Raw genomic sequence first — 16,926 nt, 5'->3', positions numbered from 1 at the left:
TTCGGAAAGAGGTCCTACCGAGGTGGTAGAACCTCGGAGGGCTGTCCCCTCTCGCTGCAGAGCAACCGAGGTTGCTCTCGCAGCGGAGTCCTCAGGAAATCGGTGTCGGTTCCCGCCGCCTCTGACGCTCGGGCCACATCAATTTCAAAAATAAAAAACACACATCAATTGTGGTCACAAGGACTGTATCGACTAAATCCTGCCGGTATCTCGCTTCAGGAAGTCGAGAACAGTGCTCGAAAACACTCGAGACCAGCCTCGAGAGGCTGGTTCCCGTAGTAGATTTTGTAGAGGCATGGAATCATCTTCCCAACATATCTGCATGGGTCCTGCATATAATAAAATCAGGGTACAAACTGCAGTTCGGGCACCGCCCCCAAATTCTCTGGGGTGGTGCAGACTACAGTGGTTCCGAGCAGGCTCAGGTGATGGAACAAGAAGTGCAATCTCTGCTGCTGAAGGAGGCCATAGAATGTGTTCCTCATTCAGACAGGGAGTCCGGTCTTTACAGCCGGTACTTTATAGTTCCAAAAAAAAAAAAAAAAAAGGATGGGGGTTGAGGCCGATTTTAGATCTCACAGTTTTGAACCGGCCTTTGAGGAGGTTCAGGTTCAAAATGCTTACCATTCCTGTCATCGTGAGTCAGATCAGATCCGAGGACTGGTTTGTCACGATAGAGCTAAAAGACGCTCTATTTTCATGTACCCATCCTTCCATGTCACAGGAGGTTCCTGAGGTTCGCTCGGGGCTAAGCTTACCAATATCGGGTTCTTCCGCTCGCCTAGCACTCTCTCCCCGCACATTCACCAAATGTATGGATGCAGCTCCTGCTCCTCTGAGACTTCAGGGCATCCGCGATACTGAATTTTATCGATGACTGGCTCATTCTGGCCCAGTCTCGAGAAATGGCGGTTCGGCATCGAGATGTCGCCCTTGGCCATATTCGAAGTTTGGGGTTGAGACTCAACACAAAAGAGTGTGTTACAACCATCCCAGTGCACAACGTTTCTGGGTGTTGTGTGGGACTCTGTTAAGATGCAGGCACGCATGTCTCCTGCACGTATCGAGTCCGTTCTGGCGATGGTGTCCGGGTTAAAACTAGGCCAGGCCATCACTGTAAAGCAGTTTCAAAGACTGCTGGGCCTCATGGCAGCTGCATCCAACTTGATACCTTTGGGCCTTCTACACATGAGGCCCCTCCAGTGGTGGCTGAAAGCCAAGGTGTTTTCCCCAAGGGGAATCCATTTCAGTATAATCAGAGTAATGCGCAGATGCCTTCGTTCTCTGCTAATATGGAAGAAACCTTGGTTCCTGTCCCTAGGGCCAGTGTTGGGAGCGCCATGTCGCCGGAAAACCGCTTCGACAGACGCCTCCCTCACTGGCTGGGGCGCTGGTCATGGACGGCCGCTTTGCTAGGGGTCTGTGGCAGGACCATCATCATTCTTGGCACATAAACTGTCTAGAGATGTTGGCTGTGTTCAGGGCTCTGAGGAGCTTCCTTCCAGACATCAAAGGTTACCATGTCCTAGTACGCTCGGACAATACATCAGTGGTAGCTTATCTGAACCGACAAGGAGGACTCAGATCGCGCCTCTGTGCAGACTGGCGCATCAGATAATTCTTTGGTCCCAAGGGAAAATACTGTCTATCAGAGCATGTATATTCCGGGGTTCAGAATCAGGGAGCAGACATCCTGTCGAGGCAGGGGCTGAGGCCCGGGAATGGAGACTTCATCCAGAGGTGAAGTTGATATGGGACAAATTTGGACCATCAGAAGTGGATCTATTCGCGTCTCGAGAGACGCCCCACTGTCCACTTTGGTTCTCCCTCTCACATCCAGCCCCACTGGGGTTGGACGCCATGGTACAGGCTTGGCCGAGGCTTCAGCCTGTACGCATTTCCCGATCGCTCTGCTCCCGGAGTCCTGGAAAGGGTCCGCCAAGAGGGCATCAGTCTACTTCTGGTTGCCCCCATGTGGCCGGCCCGAGTATGGTTCTCAGACATAATTTCACTCCTGATAGCTCCGCCATGGCAGATTCCTCTGAGGAGGGATCTGTTGTCTCAGGCGGGGGCACAGTCTTCCACCCTCGCCCAGAGCTGTGGAAACTGTGGGTCTGGCCCCTGAGGGGTTCAGTACCTAAATGCTGGTCTATCAGCGGGGTGGTTGAAACCATACTTAGCTCTAGGGCTCCATCTACTAGGAGATTATATGGCCTCAAGTGGAATGTGTTCTCCACTTGGTGTAGAGAACATGAATTAGATCCAGTTAACTGCCCGGTGGCTTCAGTTCTGGAGTTTCTTCAAGATCGCTTCTCTGTGGTCTCTCCCTTCCACACTTAAGGTGTACGTGGCTGCCATTTCGCGCTCCATGCACCACTGAGTGATGGGCCTCTGGGAGGCACCAGCTGGTCATTCGTTTTCTCCGTGGTACATGGAGGATGAGACTGACAACCAGGTCCAGGGTTCCTGCCTGGGACCTGGCGGTGGTTCTCGAAGGGTTATCCCTGGCCCCCTTCGAACCCCTTCAGTCAGCTTCAGCCCAAGGACCTGACGCTCAAGATGGCTTTTCTCTTAGCTATTACCTCTCTAAAGAGGGTGGGTGATCTTCAAGCCCTGGCAGTGACGCCAGCTTGCTTGGAGTTTGCCCCTGGCGGAGTTAAAGCCATTTTACACCCGAGACCTGGCTATGTGCCTAAGGTGCCGCCTAACACGGCACGGTCTCACGGTCCTGCAGGCTTTTTATCCTCCACCTCATGTGTCGGCAGAAGAAGAGAGGCTCCATTTGCTCTGCCCTGTCAGAGCTTTGAGTGTTTACCTCGAGAGGTCCTCTTCTTGGAGGAGGTCGGACCAACTGTTAGTGTGCTTTGGGTCACCTAAGAAGGGGCTCCTGCCTCGAAACAAACCATTAGTAATTGGATTGTTCAGGCTATTATCTCGCCTACAAGGTGCTAATTTGCCTTCACCTTTGGCCGTGAGGGCTCATTCAACTAGAGGCATGGCGTCCTCTAGGGCTCTCTTATCGGGAGTACCCCTCCAGGAGATCTGTGAGGCAGCCGGTTGGGCTACCCCGCACACTTTCATCAGGTTTTACAGTCTGCACCTCCCTAGTACGCCTGGCGACGTGTGCTCTCGCCCTAGCTGAGTGCCTGAGTTCAGTTTCACCCTAGGGCAGGCCTTTTTTCGGTGCGTGGCCTAGTGGGCATTCGTTCCCCAAAGAGTCGTTTTCAACGACGCAGTGCGAGTTCCCTCGAAGGGAACGCCTCGGGTTATGACTATAACCCTTGTTCCCTGAGAAGGGAACGAGACACTGCGTCGCCCTGCCACGCCCTCAAGGCCTGAGAGCGGCTTGCTTCATCGCTAGGCTAATGTGTATGTGTACCGGCGTCACTTTTATGCATCCGGTTATGCCGTCACATGTTACGCCATGACGCAACACCAATCAAGATTGGAATAGTTTCATTCATAATTCAGAGGCGCACGCTAAGGAGCGTTCCCCAAAGAGTCGTTTTCAACGACGCAGTGTCTCGTTCCCTTCTCAGGGAACAAGGGTTATAGTCATAACCCGAGACGTTTTCCTGTGTTCTTTGTCAGTTGTTACCCTTCATGGATGTAACGTTTTGTTCTGATTTCATGTTTTAGTTTCCTGTGTTTATTTTCCTTTTTATTAAATAAGCCTGCATTTAGATCCTCTTTCTCTTGACTCCTTCCTGCAAACGTTCTGCGTGATGCTGTGATCACTAGTGATGGACTATGGCTGGTGATGTAAATCTGTCTCCCATCTGTCTGGCCCTCTGAGATAATGGTCTGCACTGTTAGAGAGACAGTGGCACTTTACTTCCCATACAAAACTAATTCACACTACACAGTTAATTAAGCCTCAAATTAAGTTTGACTGGGCCTTGAATGGATGTTGCAACACAATGTAACTCAGTGATACACCAGAGAATGTGGAAATAAAGTGTCATGTTGGCATGTGGAAGTATAAAACACAGTTTGGCTATGGTCTATTTCCAGCTGCTACATCTGTGTCCAATCACTGAAACCCTTTGAAAAACAAGAGTTGACACTGACAAGGAAGTACCATGCTATGAGTGGCCACCCCTTTTCATTTCTTATTACTCTCCTATAATCCTTAACTTTATGGCTGCCACAGCTGCCAACATTAACCCTAGAGCTGGTACAAAGAAAGCATCAGAGACCAAATCTATAGGGGGCACAAATCAAATCATTGTAATATCTTCATTGTTTATCATAGACAGCAATGCGATTAAATATAATCAAATGGAGACTATCAGTAATCTCACATATGTGTCCTCTAGAGTTTCAATCTCAACAATGCCTCAAACTGTGCTCAGATCTGCCAAAGTACCAAAGTGTGCAACCAAAAGTCAAGATTTCAATATGAACTCATTCATACTCATGAACATTTCTCATAAAATTCTTCCAAGACCAAATTATCTCTATGCTAGCCTCAAAAAAAGTCATAGCTCTGTATTCATCAATTCTTTTTTTCTTTCTATTTTCTATATCTCCTAAGGAATATTAGTTCAGTTGGAGTCAGTTGATACCTCAATTGAGTCTCATGAGCAACAAAAGAGGAATCTTTGAGTAATACAATTCTTCTCTGGGAATCAAAATTTCCTTTTTTCATGTTAATGTAAACTTTTCTTCTCAATAAAATGGAAACAGGAAATACAGGAAATTCCTTTAACCACAAAAAAGAGAACATAAAATTTATGGTGCATGCTAGTACACCCAAATTATTGTCAACTACGAAACATTCCCAGCCTAAAAAAAAACATACAGATTCAAAAGTCAGTTTATTTTGGGTAAAAGTTTCCCAAACCCTCCAACACTTTGGCCAAAATTTCAAACTTGGATAGCTCTCTGGGATTGCTGTCGGGAATGCTAACTCAGGGATTAAAAGGTGAATGGAGACTCTGAGTGCCCATCTGGCAAACAGTGGGCATCTATCTACCCACCCATCTCTGAGCAGCTCCATTACTCTGCATTAAAATGCAAAACACACAGGTCATGTCATCAAAAAAATAACTGCATCCTCCTTAAATCCCAGCACAGACAGGCTAAGTAATTAGAGAGATCAAAAGAAAGCACATTAAATAAACAGACAATGGGTCAAGCATGTTCGTGAGAACCATTAGCAACAGATGAATCATACCAAAACATACTTAAAGTGCATGTAAAACAACTTAATAGCATTTGACTCACCTTGAACTCTTAAGGGGTCTTCAGATCGAATGCATTCTTGCACTAAAAAGCTAGATGTATGTAATGAATAAAGCAGAACGCAGGTGTCTCCAGACACGTTTTTAAAAGTTTATGTTCTTTTTAACTTGACAAAGTGTCTTAAAAACATGGTGCTTCTGCACGAGATCTTGCTGCAGCAGACAAAGACGTTCAACTAAAGCATGGCGCATATAGAAAAACTGATACTTCTATGATGTTCTTTGGTCATTTTTTTAAGCTTGTCAGATGTAGTCACTATGAACTGTTGTTGTTTTGTGTTCCACGGTAAAAAAATAGCCAAATTCATGTTTCGAAAAACATGAGGGTGAGTAAATAATCAAAGAATACATTTTTGAGGGGTAAAATATCCCTTTAAATGATGGAGAACTGTGTGTTTTGTGAGAAATCAGAATGAAGAAAAAGTGCAAGTGTAATGTGACAGATTTTAGCACCAGTCCAAACCATAAAGGCTCATTCACAGTAGTTTTGGAGGGAACATGAGGCATCTGTTTTGATGGTCTGTTCCTCTTGCTGGCCTCTTGGCTCTCACTGAGATTTGGTCGCAAAGTCACTCTCCGGAACGTTCTGAACCAATTATTTCTGCTAAGCGGCAGTTAAAAGGCAAGAACAGCTGCAGTGGAATTTCAAAGTCAAGGGGAGTGTGTGTTATTGTGAATTTATTTAGTGTGTGTATGTGTTATAGGGTCCTGTTATTTCATGCTCCTGTCCAATGACAAATGGGTCAAGAGAGAAAATTTTTATTTTCTCACAGAAAAACATGACAGACAGGTTAGCTGAGGATTTATATGCCTATGCTTTCCTTCACTTATAAACCTAGAAGGCAATGAAAAGCGAAGGTCTCTAATGGCCTGTCTGAATTTTGAAGGAATGTGATTGAGAAAGAGGGGGATATGTAAGAGAAACTCTTCCAACCCCTTAATCTGAGGGGCTGTGTAATTTTTTTTATGTAAAAATAATTTCTCCTATCACAGTTTAATGTGTGGAGTAAACTATAAGTAAGCCATTCCTAGGTTGATTTCTCAGAAAACCAGATTGATTGATGTAATTGGTTTTTGTGGTGTCACAAAAACATGTGAGCCCGAAGGTTCACTTTCGGCTCACATGTTAACTCATGTCCTCTTCAGGTCCATTTGTTTAGATGACATAAAATAGCATTGTGCGGGGAACAAGGCAAAAACGTCAGTGCCTATGAACTTATAAACTTTGTTTTACTTCTGATATGAATTTCACCAGGAAGACATTGCCTTTATAGTTTTACCTATAAAACACACCTAATATATGTTACAAATATAATACGTTATAACTTAACTGCAGATAAAATATTATGTAGTGGAATGTGTTCTAATACTTTATACTCTAAGGTATAACTATGAATAGGTAAGTATAATAATGTATTATAATTGTGGTTACAATTACAATTTATAGAAAGTGTTACAAATAATTTAGCAAAAAGTAGGTATAGTAATGTGATTAGAGCTTGACCGTTATGGGATTTTTTTAGACCAATACGATACCGACTGACCCGATATAGTTAATTTTTGAGCTGGAATGAAAACTATGTGGATTGTGCACCGATTTTGCACTGATATGACTATGTAAAGGTACTCAGAAAGCTGCTTTTTTTAAACAAATATTATTATCAAAGAATATTTTACATTATTATTATACATTGTCAACAAATTCTAGAAATTAACACTAAAATAATAAACAAAAATACAATAAATAGCTAAATAAACCTCAGTTCTGTATGTTTAGTATCAGTCAATTGATGACCATTTAAATAAAGAATAAAAATCAAATAAACAGCTAAATAAACATCAGTAGTACTGTTTAGTATCAGTCAAATGCAGACTATTTTAATACTGCCAGTCAATTAGGTTTGTAAAACAAGAAGCATTTACACCTGGTTCCTCAATGGAGGACAGGGGGAGTGTTGGGGAAACCTGTTTGAAAACAGCCATTATGTTTGCTATGACATTTGGTGTTGACAGTGGCGTAGAAATGACACGATACACCTTTAAATAGTGGCCAGCCCTAAACTGTTTAAAGTCTGAAATCAAAAATGTGTTGCCTGGCCCAAAATGTGTCTACGCATGAAAATTAGCATAGAGATTGTTGAGTTAAGTGAAGCCCTCTGGAAAGCTCTGAAAACATTAAATGAAAAAATAATAAACCAATGCCTTGCCCTACATAACCCTATTTTCTTTTGTAAGGTCTCTCTCAGTCATCTCCTGGTGTGTTATTATCGTTGGGATTTCCCCTCTGTTCATCCTGAATCACTGACCTCAGAACAGCAGTCCATTCCATTTTTACTTCCTACCAGCATTTGTTCTCCATTTTCTGCTATATCAAAAAAAGCCCTGAGTCACCCAACCTCCCCCTCCTCTTTCTTCCTTTCTGAGCCTCTAAATGTTTTGATTATAATTACCTGTGAAATATCAAAATTCACATGAGGTAGTATGGATACTATGACAGCTAGGAACGTCCTGGTTTGAACTTCTCCTTAGATTAGTACAAACAAAGGTTTTCCACAGGCTGTCTTCTGCTTTCTCTTCTGTTCTGCAAAAGCACATGCTTCCTCATTATTTGAAAATAGTGCTCAATGGGGCTCTCTGCTCCAGAGAATTCACAGCCTTGGTAACTGGAGCTCAGTTTTGAGATCAGTAGTATCTAAAAGACAGTGATCTAGCCTTCACCAAACCATATATTTGACCTTTGCCTTAAATGCTCACCTATAAGCTTAAAGTTAATTAAAAATCTGTCATCATTTTCATCATATTGTTGTAACCTGTATGCCATTCTTTCATCCACAGAACAAAAATGTTCAAGCTGCTCTTTTCTATACAATTAAAGCATACAGTGACTAGGAAAAAAGCACCATAAAAGTGCCATAACACCAGAAAAATACTTAGCGTAAGTACGTATACGCAAATGTGAGCACTTGGCTAATGCGTTGCCAACACTGGTGAATGAACACACTTAAAATGCGTCCTTGCTTTACTGTGGCAGAAACCAACTTCAGTACCCAAGTGAGGTATGTTTTTGCCATAAAACTGTACGTGTTGTTGTTATTCAGGTAAGTAGCTAAATATATTGGGCCACATTCATTCACACAAGTAAAGTCTCAGATCATGAAAATGTTCATATTTTCAAAATATTAGTTGGTACGAACAATATTAACATTTGCTTCAAAGTCATGCGTAAGACATCTGAATAGGTTATGTTCTTTCAAACAAGCTGCCATGTTTATGTTTTGATAAAGTGAAATGAAATACAGTAAGTATTTAAGTTACATTTGCTAAATTAACCTTAAACAAATAAAATAAATTATTACAAAAAAAGATTTGATTTCTTATTAAACCATATCCTATACTTAAAATAGAAACATTTGTTTGATGCTTGCATTTATTTCTTTAAAGTATAGTTAATTCCCAACTCTGCTTCATTCATTTTAAATCATATATCCAGAAGAAGTGCTTTACATGGGGTGAAGAGTTTATGGAAAGATGTGAAAAAAACTCCCCTCTAACGTTACTTGTTGAGGATACGATAACATGGTAAATGTGCATTGCACATTGTCGTATAAGTTGCAAATCTGTAATCATATACCGTTTCGGGCAAAGATCTTCTTCAGGCATTCTATTAATTTCTCTGAAGATTCTTCCATTTGCAAGTATATCTCTGTCACCATCATGATTTACCCCAGAATTTTCACAAATGGTGCAGGCGATGCACTCCAGAGAAGGTTAATGGTGGTGGACATCCTAGGTGGGCTGAACATTTTTTACACTCATTTCAAACCACTTTTATTGACTTTTTGAACTGTTCACAAAAGAGCATCCGAGGATAGAAAAACACGCAATAAGTTCCTCACTTTCTTTGAGATGCTATTGTGTTATTTTAATCAAAATGTTATGATGTGAATGCACTACATTCATTCCTGTTCCACATAGATGTTAACAGCATTTACTAGCGAGCCTGTTTCATTCCTTACATGGCAATTTCATGGCAGTGGATTATGATAATTGTGACTGAACGTGAACACGCCCCCTATTTACGAATGTTTGGAATTAACCAACATACATGCATTTACGAACAAATCTGGGGTGTAAGCAGCATTTGTGAATCGGGAGGAAAGTTTTCGTAAAGGTTCATTTTAGGCATTCATTACTCCCAATTTACTAACATATTTACAAAAGTTTCATGAATGAGGCCCATAGACCTCGCTCAGCAATATTCTCTTCAACCTGTTCCAAAACATGACAATAGTTGGCTTGAATGAGAAAACTCACTGTAGAAATGGACAGTTCACACTATTGTAACTAAATGTACACTATGGCGCCCCTTGTGGCAATGTAGAGAATGCAACGCACTTTAGTTGAGTTATGAATTTGCAGTCTTACACAATTCGGATAGCAACAACGCACAAAACTGAGCTAGAAGCCTTTGAGTTCACGTTCTAGCGTAGCGTATGCTTCGGCCTTACAAATTGTATATACAACTCATTTGCTATAGTCTTTTGAGGGCATAAAAAAGCTTTGTGTAAGAAACAGACCAAAATTGTCATTATTTACTTTAAATATTGCCCATATCTCATTTGCGCTTCGCATTTTTAAACTTAATGTGACTTGATTGGTTAAGAGAAAAAGTACAAACGATGACATTTGGTGTCATTGGAGAGAAATCTGTCATGACTTGATATGCCAAGTTTTAATACGTTTGAACTGGTGCACAAGCTTAAGGGAGACTTGGGAGCTACAGCGGAAGAACTTTAAGAGAGCTGAGGAATATGATTAAAGGTTACACATTATCCAACTGGCTGGATCAAAAGTTCAACTCTAAAACAGCATTTTATAGCAGCATTACCTTTGACACAATGATTAAAGATAATGGCAAAGACTGCATCAGAAAATCTTATAGGAGTCTGGTCTGATAAAATGTGTTGCTGTATTCATTTAACTAAGCCAGCAAGAGAGAAAACTGCAGCTCTTTCAGACCATCTGCATCTATCAGATCCAGAAAAATGAAAAAGAGAGAGGGGGCTGCTCCATTAGGCAATCACTGACAAACACTGGTATCATTTGGACAGATTATCCAGGCATACAAGCATAAGGAACTTATGAGAGAGAGTGAGTGAGAGAGAGAGAGCGAGAGAGAGAGAGAGACTGATTAATTCAGAAGAGTTATAGAATATTACTCATTCACAATATCACATTGGTATGAATTAGCATAATCCTCACCACCAATCCTTTAGCATGACCAGTAATTGTTTTGTAGAGCAAATAGTATTGAAAGCATCAGAAACGGAGGCCTTTATCATTTTAATAATGGCTGTAGCAGGTTAAATTGGGATTTTGGAGGCGGGGGAATCCTACATTTGGGTGATGTCGCAACCCCCCATAAAAAAATGTAAAAATTATACAAAAGTATTTTTGTAAAATACATATTCTAAAAATAAATGCTTTTAGGATAAAAGAGCCACGGGCCACATTAAACCATGTGGAGGGCAGGATTCGGCCCGCGGGCTGTAAGTTGCCCAGGTATGTTCTATAAGATGACCAACCCTCAACCTAGGGCAAGTAGATCTCAGCATCACTGACACTTGAAGGGGTAATCATTGACACCCTAGCAAAAGCAAGCAAGAGACAAATATTTATATGTATTTTCAATTTACAAAGTCCCTTTGCACCTGTATGTTAATCTAACTCTTGCAGTAATCATTTACCACAGTCATACAGCCTCAGCCTGTTATAATCAGTTGTGTGCTGAATGGAAAGTCAAACCATTGACAAGGCCCATATCAGGATCCTTTTAGCGTGTAAATGGAGAATAAAATAATAATTTTTGAGAATAAAATGTTTTATTTACCAACATAGTTGCCCACCCCTGTTATAGAACAAGCTAAACTTAAATCTAATTATGTAACAATTTAAAAGTAAAAGTACATTTTTCTTAACGGGGGAAACAAACACCTTCTACACAACTACCTTTTACTCATATTGTAATGAAAACATTTGCATTCAATTATAAAAGAGTTTAAAATTCTTCACTGTGGCATGAAGAAGCATTTTCACAAGTGAATCCCACTGTAAATTTGCTAAATATTTTTTCCAAAAGAAAAAAAACCACATCAGCAAAAATGGAGAACACATAACATTAACACATGTGTGTTGGTCGAGTGGTCATTTGATCTTAGGTTGTATGATATATTGATCAATATTATTGATGCTTTGGATGTGAGTGATTTTGGATTCAAAACCCCTTCATGTATACAAATTTTGAACTACTAAACAAAATCGTTACTATATATCAGTGTATCAAAGATGAAATGGGTGAGCAGTTGATACAATTCTTTGAAATAGAGATTGGACCATGGCATGGTACAGAAGCGAAACACGCATCTATTTGCGGGGGCACGCAGTCTCATGCTGCTCCCATAAATGCTGACTCTACAAGCCAGCAACAGACTAGAGTGAAGCATAATTAACTTGTATGATAAATAAATAGAGATGGAATGTGTCAAATGAATCAAACAAAAACCTCAACAAAGAATACAATAAATGGGATGGCTTGACAAACAAGCATTTTGTTTTGTTTTTTTGGAATTGAAGGTGCCAGAACACCGTTCCGGACCGTACTGGCCCAATTTAACCCATGGGCTGTAGACCAAGGCTGTCACACTAATTAGTGTGCATACAAAAAAACACAATAAAGGACTCTTTTCCCCGGAGGGCAGCCCCCTCACAGGAACATTTGACATACCAAGGAACCTCAAGACTCAAAAGTAGGACCGGGAACATGTTTCAGATAATAACCCACTGGAGAGAAAAGTCCGAAAAAAGACCTCTTTGATATAGCAATTTTTTCAGCTAGACAGCAATGGGATTTAATTGAAAGCCAATTTTGGTTTCCTAAACTTTTAAAGAGCAAACTGAAAAATACAGTTTTCCATTTTAGCAAAGCATGCCTTCAGTTCGTACCAAAGCCAATGCATTACTGGGATGTCAGTCACATGGTCTTTTAGAGTGGGTGTCCTTTCCCAAAGCTTGTACTTTGATTCACAATCGGTCCACAATGGAGCCCCAAGCTATTGTCCAAGGCTGAACACAGCACATTTCCATAATGTCTAGCTCTGGCAAGCCACCAGCCCCTGCTTTTCATATTGCTTACAAACACTTTTAAATGGAGAGTTAATGTCCTACTCACTACTGTACTCTATGTTGGAAAACAACCCCAGAGATGGGCACAGCGGTCACAAATAATAAAATAACATGGGTAATGGCCCTAATCGGATCATTTTAATGTGCTGTTACTCACTCCCATTACTGACTTGCCGTGACACACACTGTTGAAAGCAAAATGATGAGGGAAATGCGATGATGTGGCCTATTCATATTACAGGACCATTATCAGAGCAAGTGACACAAGCACTGCCACAGACAATTTGGGATGGACTTCAAAGACACTTAATCATTAATCGTATGGTCCAAAGAATATCCTTTCGTTTTAAACATTGAGTCTACTCATCTTACTCAAATAATACATGACTTGTATTACACATAGGTAACTAATATATTTGGGCCTCATTCATGAAACTTTCGTAAATATATGAGTAAATTGGGAGTAATGAATGTGTAAAATTCATTTATATTCCTATAGAGCTTTTCAAAACACACATTGTTTCAAAGCAGCTTTACAGAAAATTCAAATGAAAATAAAGGAAAAACTTGAAAATCATGCTTTAAAAATGATTTGTCTTTAGGGTCCCTGTGAGCAAACATTTTTCATTTAAACCGCTCAATGAGAACTTAAAAAAAGTACAGATATTACAGCATAATTTTCTGTAAAGCTGCTTTTAAACGATTTGTGTTTTGAAAAGCTCTATAGGAATAAAAATGACTTGACATAATTCTGCAATCCAGTTTCATCTTTTTAAAAGTGATTGCAATTTGCAACTCTGTTCCAAAACCTACCTAGACAGCATTTTAAGGCATAATAGGCATGCTCCAGATGCAAAGACTGTTCCATAAGGTGCAGTATGTCAACACAGGAAATACTACTGCAGTCGTCAAGCTATTTCATAAGGTCTTTCACTTCTGCATGCTATTTCAGAAACACTAAACATTACATTTCCTACCCATAGCAGCCTTCTTGCATAATTTCCAGCAAAGGTATCCTGTGTTCCAAAGCCACCCATCAGACAGCACAACTGCCAACCTCTCAACCACTTCCTGTTCTTAAAAGTCCTGTTGATCCAGTGTCACTCCAAAGTGAAGGGCCAGGGCATAAAAATACTGTTGTTCTTTTAAGTCTTTTGGGCGTAAAGATGGCTTGGGCAGCTCTCTGTTAGCTAGCTATTGTTTTTCAAGGCCTTTTATTAAAATGCACTCTGTAGATAACGGCACATTTCCGTAAGGAAGAGAAAAAGGGAGGGCTTGTTAATAAAAAAAAAGTCTAGGCTGCATAGAGGCATACACCGATCAGCCACAACAATAAAACAACCTGCCAAGCAGGGCTGCAACTAATGATTATTTTGATAATCGATTAATCTAATATTAGAACAATTATTCAACGATTATTGCAACGGTTAATCATTTGCTCTTAACCTTTTTTAACCTCTTAAACTTAAAAGGTTGTATTAAACAAGCTTACTAACAATAAAGAGGGCAAAATCTAATAAAAATATCTCTAAATGACATTCACTGATTTAAAGGGAAAAAAATATTTTTTAAGTTTAATTCAGTAAAGAAATTCACTTCAAAAAATCCTATTGTTATCAATATCAATGTTTTTGTCTTGTTTTCCAAAAATCCTTTTCTAAAAATCCTTAAAACAAGATACATTTACTTGAGGAGCAACAAATAAGATATTTAGACTTGCTTTAAGAGAATGTATCTTAAATATAAGTGTATTTTGTATTTAAGTGTTTAACCCTCTGGGTTCTGAGGGTGTTTTGGGCCCTGGAGAAGTTTTGACACGCCTTGTCATTTGTGCTTTTTTCAGTTGCTTAAAAACATATTAATGGCTAAAGTCTGATAACACTGTATTCAGCACAAACTGGGCAACAATAATATGTGAGCAACATGTATGTAGAGGTTTTAATAGAGGAAAATAGAGGAAAATACATTTTATGCGTGGTTTTTGAAAAAAATTGTAAGTCATTGAAATAAGGCCATATAACACATACTAAACATTTATCCACAAGCCTTTTGAGAACTGGATCTTGTAGCCTAGAGCTTGTGAAAACCATCCTGATCACTCATTCATACAAAACAATATAGTAATTTAACTTTTGTAAGACAATTTTTGTGTTAGAAAGGTAATATGCGAGGAGGCGCATGGTAATATGCGAGGAGGCGTGAATGCTCATGAATATTGATTGCAATTCACACCTGAGGAGACAAAAGACCCTCCCCTGGTCCTATCACTGAGGAATGTGACAGAAAGAGAATGAATGTGAGGAGACTTAATGATCAAAATCATGTTTTAAGTTAAAAGAAGTAATCTGACTATACATTTTCGTTACATAAAGACTTTACTTAATTTTAGACCTACACTACCATGTAAAAGTTTTAGAGGAAGTCTTTTCTGCTCACCAAGGCTGCTTTTTTTTTTTAATCCAAAATACAGTAAAAACATTGTGTGAACTATTTTTACAATTTAAAAGAACTGTTTTCTATTTGAATATATTGTAAAATGCAATTTGTGATCAAAGCTGAATTTTCAGCATCATTATTGCTGTTGTCATTGTCACATGATCCTTCAGAAATCATTATAAGATGCTGATTTTCTAATATGGTCATATTTAAAGTGCATTTTACTCATTTAACCTGAACACATATTTGCAAGCACAAGCTTTGTTGATGATAATGATGTTGTTGATGTTGATGATAATGAGGCAGCATAAACACTAGATAACATATATTCTAAACATTCATATTATTTTTATATCATATTACATATCATATATTTATATCATACAGCATTTATACATAATACAATTTAAATACCTGCTTTAGCCGAAACAGCATTTAACTGTAACTAAATCTTGCTTATTAGAAGTCATATTTCAAATGTCAATACTCTGAATCCTGTCTGGCAAGTCTGTAAACAGTCCCACTAGTAAAATATGAACATGTTTATATAAAATAGCATGTCAATTAAAGAAAACTAAATGACTTCCAAAATTGTATCCTCGTCTGGATCAAGTCTCTCTTCAAAATACAAATGTTCATCGTAGTCCCAGCTGAAACATGTACATCGCTTTGTTTCATACAGATTACATTGCATGAGAATGTTTGTTTTAATTTGAATTGTTTTATTTAATAATAGAAATCTTAAGCTTTCTTTAGACATATGTTTCATGTTTGTGTGATAAGTATTCGCAGAGTTTCAGTTCCTTTTTTGTGACGTATGCTCGCAAACCCAGAGTCTGCTGAAAGCTCACCCTTTTTATTGTCTTTATTTTACAAAGCACAAGGTTTTGTTGTTATTGTGAGTGTATGTCTTACACTTATCTGTATGCCCCAAAATGGCAAAAATATCCAGCAGGATGCGCCGGTGGTTAAGTGGATAAGAAATGCACAGTGACACATATATTATGATACAATAAGTCGCGAGCCATCACGTTATAATCTAGTTGCAGCAACCATGATCTACCGTGATCCGTGGAAAGGTGATCTACATCACCTGAAGCTGTTTAGAAAGTTCAGAGTGCATCTGGAAGTTGTCAATCATTTCAGCTCTACTATGGAGCCAACCCATTGATTCGCTTCCCATGATTATACTATTCATGAAGTACTAGTGTTTATGGAAGGTCAATCTTTTGGTCTTGAAACAACTGCTGTGAATAGTTTTAAGCACCTTGTCTACCTTTATGTTTATGATTAGTTTCACGGAGAGGGTTTTAGACTGAATGTTGGGTCTGTGGGAAGTCTGAATCACTGTAGACCAGGTTTGGCATGTAGCCAGTGGGTTTATATGACACACAGAGGGGTTTCAGCCTCTCTGCCTTAACTAACCATTCAGCCATACACATAGAGAGACAGACAAACAATGACCTTACATGCTGCCTGCTTCAGAACAGTCACAGAATAAAGCCTATCTGTTTTTTTAGAAATGAAAAACTATGTGTACATGCTTTTCTCCCAACATTATGCTTATGATTTCATTGCAGTGTCAGGTGTGGTGGTCGTGTGGTCACAGTGTGATGAATATATTACAGTGTATGTGTGCTGCTGTGTCCTGCTGCAACTAACGATTATTTTGATAATTGATTAATCTTCGATTATTTCTTCGATTAATCAGATAAATAAATATATTTTTTTAAATTACTACTACTACCACCCCTAGAGTTGCAAGTTCGAATCCAGGGTGTGGTTAGTGACTCCAGCCAGGTCTCCTAAGCAACCAAATTGGCCCAGTTGCTAGGGAAGTGGGGTAACCTCGCCGTCGTCGCGAAGAGTGGTTCTCGCTCTCAATGGGGCGCATGGTAAGTTGTGCGTGGATCGTGGAGAATAGCATGAGCCTCCCATGCTGTGAGTCTTCGCAGGGTCGCGCACAACGAGCCACGTGATAAGATGCACAGATTGACCATCTCAGAAGCGGAGGTAACTGAGACTTGTCCTCCACCACCAGGTGAGTAACCACTACACCATG

General features: G+C 39.8%; 1 protein-coding gene across 4 annotated transcripts in view; it reads right to left on the bottom strand.

The window, feature by feature from the left end:
* LOC127620386 (phosphoprotein associated with glycosphingolipid-enriched microdomains 1-like) overlaps positions 1 to 16,926 on the bottom strand; it is an 80,952-nt gene that overhangs the window by 55,160 nt on the left and 8,866 nt on the right. The window lies entirely within an intron of this gene.

The sequence above is a fragment of the Xyrauchen texanus genome, chromosome 26 (genome assembly GCF_025860055.1).
Source record: "Xyrauchen texanus isolate HMW12.3.18 chromosome 26, RBS_HiC_50CHRs, whole genome shotgun sequence".
NCBI lineage: Eukaryota > Metazoa > Chordata > Actinopteri > Cypriniformes > Catostomidae > Xyrauchen > Xyrauchen texanus.
The sequence above is the reverse complement of the archived record's forward strand: the minus strand, read 5'-3'. Positions and strand labels throughout refer to the sequence as shown.